At 34.7% G+C, this 12,967-nt stretch overlaps 1 long non-coding RNA gene across 1 annotated transcript; it reads left to right on the top strand.

Moving 5' to 3' along the window:
• Positions 1-1,615: 1,615 nt before the first annotated feature.
• LOC122238389 lies at positions 1,616-12,485 on the top strand. Its single transcript, XR_006217301.1, has 3 exons — positions 1,616-1,703; positions 6,900-6,980; positions 12,442-12,485. It is a non-coding gene; the product is annotated as an uncharacterized LOC122238389 (long non-coding RNA).
• Positions 12,486-12,967: the final 482 nt, after the last annotated feature.

Here is a 12,967-nt window from a genome sequence, read left to right as displayed (position 1 = left end):
ATAAATCCTTTTATCTTTTCCCTACTTTGAAGTAAATGGTGTACACTTAAAGGAAAAAGTGGCATTAAGGATAAAAGAGAGAGAGGAGGTGATTACTGAAGTCAAAATCTGATGGCAGTGATTGAAACTAATAAAGAACATAGGTTAAAACACTAAATGAATAATAATACTGAATATGAAATCCAAAGAAATGATTTAAGCCCTATGGATTCCCATGAAACAATAACTACAGTGTGAAATAGTTTTGCAGAAACCTCAGTTGAAAATGATGTTCTATTTAGCTAAGATTTTTCACTTCAAATACAAACTATTATATATATTAATCATTTAATATTTTAATATAAAAATATCATAAATTACATAGTGCCTATATTCTTGGACAGGAAAGCATATTTCTATTTTTTTAATTTGTTGTCAGTTCTTTAAATACAATAATCATAGTGGGTTCTAACATGTGGAACCTTATAGACTTTTGGACTACATATAATTACAAAACATTTTTTAGAAAGTTTCCAAACTGCTGAGTTTTGACAGTTCATTGACTTGCTTATTTATTGTCTTATGAGGTCACACATTTACTCACATTACACTTATATGCACAAAAAGAATATATTTTCTTTATATTTTGCATAATAAACCTTATGAGTACCATTCTCCTGGATGACTGGGCACTCCATTCCCTACCAATCCATTTTGGTAACTCAGCCCCTGACAATAATTTAGAATGCACCTCTAAGGAGATGCTTAGTCTTTCAAAGTAGCACTCATTTCTGCTGCCCAACTCCAAGACTGCATCTGAGTATATGGAGGAGAAAGGAGGTTCATGTGACCATACAATAGCAAAAGGATGGTGTTAGGATTCACAGTTCTATCTTCTGGTCTCCTTAGTTATGTCCCGTGCCCACCTGCTCTATTTGCCCTCCTGGATTTTGCATCTTAATTTTACTACTGTTGAACTGGTGGTTTATTCTTTTCCAACTCATTTGGGACCCAGCGGTCCTCCTCACTTAATAGGACCAACCTTGGTTCTCACTGCCGTTGTAGACCCTCTGATATACAACTGTAATTCCCACCTAATTTCAGGCTCTGGCAGTCCTTGAATCCAAGATCAGTTTGCTCCAAGTGAACCTTTTCTGGCAAAATCACAGTCATATCTTGGCTCACATTTGTGGGTTCTTCTCCACGTTCCCAAGTGCATATGGAAAATCCAGTCTCATTCCAGCTGAGATTGGCATGGCAGCTGAGATGCTTGGAGAAAGCTGTATCAGTTTCTTCTTGGCCTAAGTAGCAAGTTTGGACAGTTTTTTGTTTTGTTTTCTTTTGCTCTGTTAATGGTTGCCCCCAAGTTGGTACAAAAATAGCCTTAGTGGAATATCTTCCTTAAACATTGAAGTGGGGATAAAACCATCCCATTGACCCATCTTGCCCATGTTCTCTCTGCCCATGTTGGAAGCTCTGAAAGGAAGTTTGTGCTACAAGCAGCTCTCTCTTAAGTGCTCTTCTTTTGTTCAACTTCCTTCCACATTTTTCTGAAACTAGAATTTGCTTGTCTCTTTTTTTCTTCCCTGGATGAGATATTTCTGTATATTATATTCTCCTTCTTCCTTAGGTGAAAGATGAGTGTACCCATTCCCAGGTGTTGTAATGACAAATGACTGCAAAGAAGGAGACTAGGACTTCCTGTTGAAGGAAAAGAATAAAAGGTACTTCCTTTCCTTCTTTATTGTCAGGCTGTCACCTATAACTTCTTGCAGGATCTAAGTGCCTAGTGCTGTAATTTCACCGGCACATACAGATATGATCATAGTACTTGTTACCTACCGAAATTCTTTTATACCCATTGGTAAATGGGCACTGTTCTAGTTCTTCACTGTTACCCAGGCTACTATCCTGGGACATCTAGACTTTCCCAGGACTTCGTAATAAAGGAGTAATGCCGAGAATATCAGGGGAACTTCAGAACTCTGCTCCAACATCATGGCTGACATTATTTCTGACTAATCATTGCCTTTGCTGTTCATGCCATACATACAAGGTGAATATCACCCTTGCGTGTTCTTATGTGCAGTTATTCCACTGCTTACGACGTACTGTGAGTGTAAGTGCCAAACAATCAATACAACCTACAAGCTCACTAGAATCCACTTGTCCCACAATGATCTGGTTAAATTCAGTATGAACCCTACTTCCATGGTCTGGTGAGAGTGAGAACCCTTCTCATGATATGTGAGGTTTCTACGATTGGCATCTCATGCTTCTCCTTGCCTTGGTACTCCCTCTTCTGCATGTCTGCATTTAACAGAGCTTTAAAATGAACTCCCTTCTCTAGATACTCCAAAATCCACTTGCATTTAAATATTGTTTAGGTATTGCAAATTTAGTAAAGATTTGGAGTCATAGGGAAGATTCACACTGTGGCATGCACAGCCTGCTACCCAGTATTCTGGCTCTTTATACCTCAGCTCTTAACGAATCACTTTCTAGGGACATCTGGGTGGCTCAGTCAGTTAAACGTCTGACTTTGGCTCAGGTCATGATCTCACTGTTCCTGAGTTTGAGCCCTGCATCGGGCTGTGATGACAGCCCCGAGCCTGGAGCCTGCTTCAGATTCTGTGTCTCCCTCGCTCTGTGCCCCACCCCCACTTGTACTGTGTCTCTCTCTGTCTCTCAAAAATGAATAAATGTTAAAAAATTTTTTTAAAAAGGAATCACTTTATACCCAAATATACATTTCAAAGAATATACTCAATTAAGCAGGGTGTTTGTTCTAGAGAGTTCTTACACTGACTGTTAATATAATTTATACATATTATTATACAAATGTGTTAGAATTGTATACAAGTCATGTATAATAGGTTTCTATAATTTACTATATTTTTGGATGTAGCTGAATTAATTTATTTTAATTATTAATAAATCATTTTTAATACTCCACAATTTCTTCATTCTCCTCCAATGATACGCTACTATAAATGATATTATTTTAATTATTCTTATACCTGTCTCCTGAAAGTTAACTTCTATTTTCATATACCATATCCAGAAGTTTAGAGAAAAGGCTGCACAGGACTAGAAAATCCTGCTTTAGATGGAGGCTTTGTTGGAATGAGATTTTCAGCTGTCTCCTTTTGGAAGGGAAGGGAATATGTTCTGCATGTGGGACAAAGATTTACATGATTATTTGGTGACTAGGAAAATCAATTTGTGCTTCAGACTGGCTAGCTATTTTAAAACTCACTTTTTCAGGGTGCCTGTGTGGCTCAGTGGGTTGAGCATCTGACTTTGGCTCAGGTCATGATCTCTCTGTTTGTGAGTTAGAGCCCTGCATCGGGCTCTGTGCTGACAGTGCAGATTCTGCTTCAGATTCTGTGTCTCCCTCTCTGTCTCTGTCCCTCCCCTGCTCACACTTTGTCTCTCTCTCTCTCCCCCAAGAATGGATAAACATTAAAAAAAAATTTAAAAAACCCAAAAACTCATTTTCTCTTCCTTCTGAGACCATAACTTCACTCCATTTTCCAGCCTATCTTAGAGTTTAGTGGGTACTTGACTCAGGTCTGGTAAAAGGAAGTAATATGTACCATTGTTAGAACCGGTCCATAAAATACTCCAATAAGAGGTTCACTTTTTCTCTTTTTTAAAAAATGTTTATTTATTTTGAGACAGAAAGAACAAGAGAAGGGCAGAGAGAGAGGGAGAGAGTGAATCCCAAGCAGGCTTTACCCTGTCAGAGTAGAGCCCTATGCAGGGCTTGATCCCATGAAGCATGAGATCATGACCTGAGCCAAACTCAACAGTTGGATGCTTAACTGACTGAACCACCCAGGCACCTAGATTCACTTTCTCTTCTTCTTTCCTCAGTCACCTTAAAACCCACATATTAAAGAGACCAGAATCCTGAAATGGAAGAGGACCTGAATCCCTGAATGAGTGCTTGAAAGAGAGACTCCTACAGACCAATGCTACCCATTTTGACATTACATGGGCAAGAAATAAACTTCTGTCGTGTTTAAGGCATTATATTTTTGGGTTGTTTTGCTTTTGCATTTCACATTTTCTAAATAATATACCTTCTCTCACTCTAAGGTACCCACTCTTATTTTTTTACATTTTTGTTTTAATTCCATTTAGTTAATATACATTGTTATATTACTTTTAGGTATACAATATAGTGGTTCAACAATTCCATACATCACCCAGTGCTCATTACAAGGGCACTCCTTAATCCCCATCACCTATCTTACACCCCACCCCTGGGTAACTATCAGTTTGCTCTCTGTAGTTAAGAGTTTGTCTCTTCATTTCTTTATCTCTTCTTCCTTTCACTCATTTGTTTGTTTCATAAATTCCACACATGAGTAAAATCATATGGTATTTGCCTTTCTCTGACTGACTTATTTTGCTTAGCATTATAGTCCCTCCATGCCATCCATGTCATTGCCAATGGCAAGATTTCATTCTTTTTTATAGCTGAATAATATTCCATTGCTCTTTATCCATTCTTTATCCATTCATCAGTTGATGACATCTGTTCTTCATCCATTCATCAATTGATGGACACTTGGGCTGCTTCCATATGTTGGCTATTTTTTTTAAATGATGCTACAATAAACAGAGGGGTGCATGTATCTCCTTGAATTAGTATTTTTGTATTCTTTGGGTAAATGTCAAGTAGTACAATTGCTGGATCATAGGATAGTTCTGTTTTTAACTTTTTGAGAAATCAGATTCCCACTCTTTAAAACGTACATAGCAAAAACCATCCTGCAAGGTTGTTATGAGAAACGTACCAAGTGAAAAGTGTCTAGTATAATATTCAGCATAGTGATGCTTGATAAATGCTTGTCCTTTTTATTTTAAGAAGTTTTTGAACATGGAAGAGACATTAGACTTCTCCCTAGCTAATTCCTCCACTTTCAAGGAGAACATTGAGATGTATAAAGGATTATTATGTATTTTCTTAAACATTTTTGGGTTCTGAGGTTCAGAACTTTCCAGTAGGATTCTGAACATAAAATTGTGGTGTAACTAAAAGGAAAATAGAATTTTCACCAAGACTTCCATCATCCTCCTGAAAGCAGTCTATTAAGTAAGCAAAGAAGAGGCATTGTTTGATAAACATCTTTCTTACAAGTATGGAGTGGCCACTTCCTAACCTTGAACATAGTTAAGAAAAAGAGAAAAGAAAGTGATCATGCTATGACTTTTTCTACTTCACCTTGAATGTTCTGGGAACTTTACACTGGTGTATAGTGTAAATTAGTGCTTTGCTTTGTGGCCATGAGAGGAGAGGAGTTGCAGCAATGGCTGAAGGAACGGGGGATTCAGATAAACATTAGCTACTTACAGGAAAAATTTTAGCCCTGCTCCATATCTTATTTGCAGTCAAATACTTTTCACTCCTAGCATAAATATAATGGAATCCTTAAGTCAGGAAATGTTTAATGACCAAAAATTTCAGTTCAGTTCTCAAATTTTAGGTTCCCTTTTGCCTTTGTTTCACGATTGCTTTGATTTCTTCACTTTTTTGTCTCACACAATGATAACTTTCATTATTTCTACAATGTGATAAATTCTATCACTAATCTAGTGACTACCACTGCTTAGAATATCACTGGAGCATAGATTTGGATCAAAGCGAAAGCAGTTTTAATGGACAATTTACTCAGAAATGGCCATGTGGTTGGGTTGAAATGTTATAGGCTGTTCAGTAAGAACTTTCCATCTTTAATTGATTTTGTTATCTGTACTTGATGTTACAGAGTGTTCTCAGGTCTTTAGTCTTAAAGATTTCACCTTATACTCAGCATGAGCATATTTCCAGTTCAGAGATCACAGGAAAGCATTTTCACTTCCAAGATCACCTAAATTATACCTTGTTCTGCTACATCAATTCTGGCCAATGTTTCCTTCACCTTGAACTTATTTCTCATTTGATTACTTTTCCTGTCACTTACCTCACTGTTGCAAAACTTCCTTTTCTTTTCTTCAAATAATGCAATATCTGTTCTAGCCTTTATCCAAGCAGAGTTCTTTCTGCTCCATGTGCAGATTCTGTAACATTATATAAAAGTCATAACTATCTTCTTATTTGAAATTTTTTTCTTGCAAATGCTTAATATACACATCATACTCTTTATAATCTTCTTCCTTGAGAACATTCTCATCTGCATCAAAATCTCAGAATCTGGATCATATTTATTTTTTCCACTTTTTTCTACCATTGACATAAGAGGCTACCAAAACTTGGCTACCATCTATTCCTTAAGAAGATAAGTGAAAAAGACATTCTTGGGTTATAAATCTAAAAACAGACTGGGAGATGATTTACATATCAAAGAAGCAGAGAAAGACTTTCTAATTGCAAATTTTCCAAAGCAAGTGATTTAGGAAAACAGGGGTTAGGAGAAAATGTCAGGAAGAAACCTGTCTAAAATTTAGCCATATTGATCAAGAATCTGTGAAGATGGAATTGGTCTCTCAGTTTGGTAGGCCAAAGGTAAATCTGATATATTCCTTTTTGTCTCTTGGGTAATCTAACTAATGTCCTCAGAGAAGTGTCTGGTGAATTACTGGATTAGAAAGGACGCTTGAAAGATAGTTTCTTCTCAGCAGCCCAGTAATGCTCATTTATGAAATGTTCACTATGAACATTTTGCAATTATGCTAAATTCATAAATTTCTTTGGTAAAAACAGATTTTAAAAAGGAAATAGAGTAGATTTGTGAAAAAGATTTGGATGGGCCCCAAAAGGCCTGTATTCTCAAAGTTTTTGAAATGGGTTTTCTATGGGAGCCAAGATTGTTGTAAAATCAAGATCATATACATGATTTCATTTAAAAAAAATCTATAATTTGCAAAGTTTGACAATTGCCCAAAAGTTTCAATTTTGTATCTTACAGATGAGGAAAGAGATGAAAAGAAATGATGATTGACCAAAGTCTGGTGGTTATGGTTACATATTTTGGATAAAACATACCAAGGTAAGAATTCTAGATCTTTGGCTTTCTATTTGATTTTGGGCAAGTTATTTACCTTCTCTTAATCTGTAAAATGTAGAAAATAATATCTATCTTATAAGGTTTTTGTGTATACTGGAGGAGATAACATCTCTAAAGCACAACTCTGACTCATAAACTTTCAAGAAATGGTAATGATTATGAAGGTTTTGGCAATAATCACCATTTATGTGACACAACCTAAATTAGAGATTGTGCTTGCCATCTTGATGGGCACAAAGTCTAAGTATTGCAGAGTTAAAAATCATAAGCTCAAATATATTTCCAGGGCTAGGCTCATAAGCACAATAAGATTACAAAACAATTTCCATGTTCTTCATGGATTTAAGAGTAGTTTATAAAACCTAGTGAATCAGCATTAAAATTTTTTTTGCCATTTTTCCCCTTTCCAACTTGGTAAATGTAGGTTCAAAAACAGATATTCTAATTGGCTGCAGCCCTTGAGTAAAGGAATAATCATATTTGATATCTCTTTGGAAAGGAATAGGAGAAAAAATCAATGAAATGATCTTCTCTATTCATCTTATCCATAGTTTAGGAGTTCTGATACCAAAAGGATGTTGTAATTGATTTGCTCATGGGTTTGGTGACTCACATTAACAATAATTCTTATTCATAGCAAAATTAAATTCTCTATGTTGTTTACTGTAGGCTTTAAGCAGACCAAGATACACAAATTTTACTTAGAAACAGTCATCTTCATGGGAATTGATGTGAAAATTCTACATTGTTTATTTCTCAGCAAGAAAATGTGTCATGATCAAATTTCAAGTACTAAATTCAAGTTATTGAAATGTTTATTCCTATATTATATGGGAAAAAATTGATTGAGGAGGGAATCAATCCCTGAGTAAACATCTTCACCTCAGTGGTTATCAGTGAATCTGTCTAGAATATTTAGACATCCTGAAGTTATTTACTGAATTACCCTGTATTACAGTTCTATGACACTGTGATTAATAATTGTGTTGCTTCTGGAAGGTAGCTTATGCTCACCACTATGCCACCAGTGTAATAATTGTCTTGCTTCTGAATAGCAAACATAAGTAAAGATTATTGAGACACTTATGGCTGATTCCCACATTCCAGGCACTCTTGAAGTGTTGTGAAAGAAGTAATTGATCTCTGCTTTCAGTACCAGTATCTGAGGACTGGAGATAAATCTTTATATAATAGCCTGTAGAAATTTTACAGAGTAGCTTAGAAGTTATTTTGATTAGAAAAAGTTAGAGTCATAGAATTTGGTTTAAAAAATGAAATGCCTAGTATTTGTCATAAGATCTATTTTAGGAATGGTTATAAAAACAATCCAAAGTTGGCTAGATAGACTTACAAAATCATTGGTTAGTCTCTACTTTTAATAAGTTATAAAGAATATATGTTACAATACATCACCTAACCTCTTTGGTTTTTAGAGTCTTCATCTATAATATTAAGTGTTTTTTTACAATGCTTCAAACTCTAAATTATGATTCAGATGTCTCTGAACATTAAGATTCAACATTCTGATATTAAGATTATAAAGTACATATTCAAGGACCAATTAAATTGTTGTAGTATAATTTTAAAATTTGAGGTCTTAAGAATTTAAATGTACATTCTTTGTAACTGTAAAATTTGTAAAACTCCTTTTTTTCTTTATTTCTCAATAATTACACCAGGAAGTATGGAATTTTTTAGTGGACTCATTTACAATACTGAAATGGAGTAGGGATCATGAATTTTATATATAAAATGTAATATAAGCACTAATATTATAGAATTGGTTAGTATAATCATTATCATCAGGCAACATTTATTCAGAATTCACTAATGAAGATCTCTGTACCTTGACTGAGAAAGCATTTGGTTATATTCTTTTAACATTCTGCATTAACCATATTTTTGACTTAGTATTAATCTCCTTCTACTCCTTCACATTATTGCCAATAAACCATTTCAGATTTGTAGGATACTTGAGCCAACTCTACTATTTGGGAATTGGAGACAGAGCATTTCTACTAAGAGTCTGTAAATTTTACTTGTCATTACTGTTTTCAAAACATGAGATTGTTTTTGAATGCAAATATATTATCCCAAAGTATATTTTTAGTTTGAGTTTTCTTTCCTAAGGAAATATCAAATCCTATGTCTCAAAATGTGCTAAAATTAGATATGTTATTCCTTAAGGACAGTATTTATAAGTAAATGTCTTTGCAATGACAAGGGCTGCATAAATTCATTACTATAATATCAAATTAGAAAATGGGGTGACACAGTTTCAGTCACTCAATGATATATAAGTCTATATACAATCAATGTATATACAATCTGTATTTAAGAATTAATGGTCTGGATATAGAAAAATGTATTTAATATGTAGGAAAGGATTAATATTCTGAATATAGCAAAATATATTTCATATGTAGATTAAGATTAATAGTCTGAATATAGAAAGAAGTGTATTTAATATGTAGGCAAGAATTAATAGTGTGTATGTAGAAAAACGTGTTTGAGGCTGGATGGAATCTTATAAATCTTCTATGTCAGGCTCTTCATCTTGTACATGAAATAGAAAAGACAAGTTAAGTAAAGTGATGTCCTTAAAACCACATAATTTACTATGTTAGAACTGAAACTAGATCTTCATCTGACCTTTTCTTTACTGCTTTGTCTGGGACAAATACACATACACACACATACACAAAAGCCTATTGAAATCATAAAACTTTAGAATAAAGTAAATCAAAAGTTAACTATTCCTACTTTGACTGGTAGGTGAATTATATATCCTGCATTCTATTCAAACACCATTCGGTTTTTGCTGATAATTTATTACTAACTTACTTCTGACTGTGTAAACAAGAGAATAATTTTCTCTTTATTTTTTTTTAGAAATCTCAGTACTCAATGTTTAGTCGTTAAGTTTCTTTCTAGCTATAAAAATATCCAAAAAAGATATTATTGACCATCATATCTATAATAATGATAAATTAACTAACATGTATTGAATACTCTTTTAAACATTTTCTGTATATTAGCTCACTATTTCTTCACTAGACATTTGTCTATTTGTAAACAAATCATTCATGCATTTATTTATTCATTCAACATACTCTCAAAGAAATGGGTACTGTAGGCTATTTATTTATTTATTATTTTTTACATTTATTTGTTTTGAGAGACAAGAGAGTGTGAGTGAGTGAGGGGCAGAGAGAGAGAGACAAACAGAATCCAAAGGAGGTTCCAGGCTCCGAGTACAGAGCTTGACACGGGGCTCAAACCCACGAACCGGGAGATCATGACCTGATCTGACTGAAGTCAGACCTTTACTGACTGAGCCACCCAGGCACCCCTACACTTTTTATTTTTAAGCAAAGGACAAAGAGATATTAATGAAAGATGAAGACAAAGTGTTATTATTTTTACAAGCACCTTTTCCTATACTTTCAAATAAAAGAATTTCCTTCACAGTGGACTCACACTGAACTTTTAGAAAACTGTTGCCATTCTGTTGACAAGAAAATTCTTGACCACAAAATATAGATTGAAGTATAAAAAGTAAAATTAAGAGATATATACTTCTTCTAAAATGTTTCCTCATGTGTAATATAGCAAAAATACACAAAGACTGAAATTATTAAGATGTCTTGTGCATTGTAATATATTAGTAGTTCGTTTTTGTTCAGTTGGATCAAAGGTAAATATATTAAGCATGTATTTTATTTTATTTTTTCAATATATGAAATTTATTGTCAAATTGGTTTCCATACAACACCCAGTGTTCATCCCAAAAGGTGCCCTCCTCAATACCCATCACCCACCCTCCCCGCCCTCCCACCCTGCCATCAACCCTCAGTTCTCAGTTTTTAAGAGTCTCTTATGCTTTGGCTCTCTCCCACTCTAACCTCTTTTTTTTTCCTTCCCCTCCCCCATGGGGTTCTGTTAAGTTTCTCAGGATCCACATAAAAGTGAAAACATATGGTATTTGTCTTTCTCTGTATGGCTTATTTCACTTAGCGTAACACTCTCCAGTTCCATCCACGTTGCTACAAAGGGCCATATTTCATTCTTTCTCATTGCCACGTAGTACTCCATTGTGTATATAAACCACAATTTCTTTTTTTTACAATATATGAAGTTTATTGTCAAATTGGTTTCCATACAACACCCAGTGCTCATCCCAAAATGTGCCCTCCTCAATACCCATCACCCACCCTCCCCTCCCTCCCACCGCCCATCACAATTTCTTTATCCATTCATCAGTTTGATGAACATTTAGGCTCTTTCCATAATTTGGCTATTGTTGAGAGTGCTGCTATAAACACTGGGGTACAAGTGCCCCTATGCATCAGTACTCCTGTATTAAACATGTATTTTATGCTTACCTTTCTGTCTCTTCACTTCTCTAGTTATATAGTAAGGAATGTCCTGTGCAATGTGTAATTTTGAATCTCTTTCCTAAGTCAAATGATAAGTTTATGATGAAGTCATGTTTTGTTTTCTAACCATAATATTTTTTCTAGAAGAACAATTTCTTGGTTATTATTTTTATGATTGTTTATCTCAGTACATTCAGTGCTAATATGACTAGGAATGAAGCACTATTTTACTCCTACCCCTTCATATTTTGGATGGCAAGATACCTTTCTACTAGCCATTTTTATGACCCTGATATATCTCTTGGGTAGTCTAAGAATACACATGTATTGAAAGCATTGTCAGGATATTTTTGCTAACTCTGAGGATGGGGTAAAGATGATAGCTTGAAAGAATAAAATAAAAGGGAGTGAGAAAAATCTAAATTTCTGGAAGACTTAGTTTGTGAAGAATTTTTCCGTGTTCTGGCCCTCATCTGAATTAGGGTTAGGATATCATTTAGAGGAATTCTCTCTCAGATTGCATTGCTATAAATTATATATGAATTGTTCAGAGTAAATAACATGGGAGAACAAAGGAGGTGACAATAATTTTCATGACAGCTCTGAAACAAGGTTGTCAAAGGATTTGATTGAGCAAGTTCCATAATGGCAGGATCTAGGTTCTGACCACTATAGTTTCACAAAGCCTGATCAATGTTTGGCATATAGTAGAATACATACAGCAAGAAATAAAAATTTCCAAGATAGTAGTATAGCGTTTTTTTCCATTGGCATGTTGCTTTCTGGTGGTTCTTGGCCTATTTTATTTTGGAAGTATGCTTGCCATAGCTGGATTTTTTTTTAAGTTTATTTATTTATTTTGAGAGGGAGAGATAAAATGTGTGTGCTAGTGGGGGAGGGGCAGAGAGAAAGAATCCCAAGAAGACTCCATGCTCTCATCTCAGCAACCATGAGATCATGACCTGAACCAATATCAAGAGTTGGGGGCTTAACCTACTGAGCCACCCAGGTGCTCCAGTCATAGCTGGATTTTAATCCTTTCTTTATTTCTTTTCTTATTTTAGCCAAAAGCAAAGAGTACCATTATTGTGGCTTGGACTTGTGGAAGGTATGCAAGAGAAGACTATGGACAATTTAATAATCACTGGGGCAAATAATAAATTAGAATTGATTACTGTAAAACCAAAACTCAGGCTGTATATTAGCTGAGGTGAATTTAAGAAATTAAGATGATGCAGAGCTAAGAGTGATTAGATAGATAGATAGATAGATAGAGATAGAGATATAGATATATAGACAGACTTATGCACCCAGAATTCAGTATCTTTCTTAAAGCTTTCTTGAAACTTCCACTAAAGACTACTACTCTGTTCATGAATTTCTATAATTAACAAAGGAAGACAAAATGGAATATACATGCTTGAGCCATTCAGGAGTAGAAGTCATTCATACATAAACATCAAATGTCTGCAGTTTAGTTCTCCTTTCAAGGCATAATACAGAAGACAGGCAGAATTAATTACATGGAAGGTATTGCAGAAAAAATTTTCTATTTGATATGGAATCAGCTATAGGAAGTCGTATTGCCCC

Source organism: Panthera tigris, chromosome B2, assembly GCF_018350195.1.
Source record: "Panthera tigris isolate Pti1 chromosome B2, P.tigris_Pti1_mat1.1, whole genome shotgun sequence".
NCBI classification, from domain to species: domain Eukaryota; kingdom Metazoa; phylum Chordata; class Mammalia; order Carnivora; family Felidae; genus Panthera; species Panthera tigris.
Note: the sequence above shows the minus strand (reverse complement) of the source record. Positions and strands in the feature narration are given on the sequence as shown.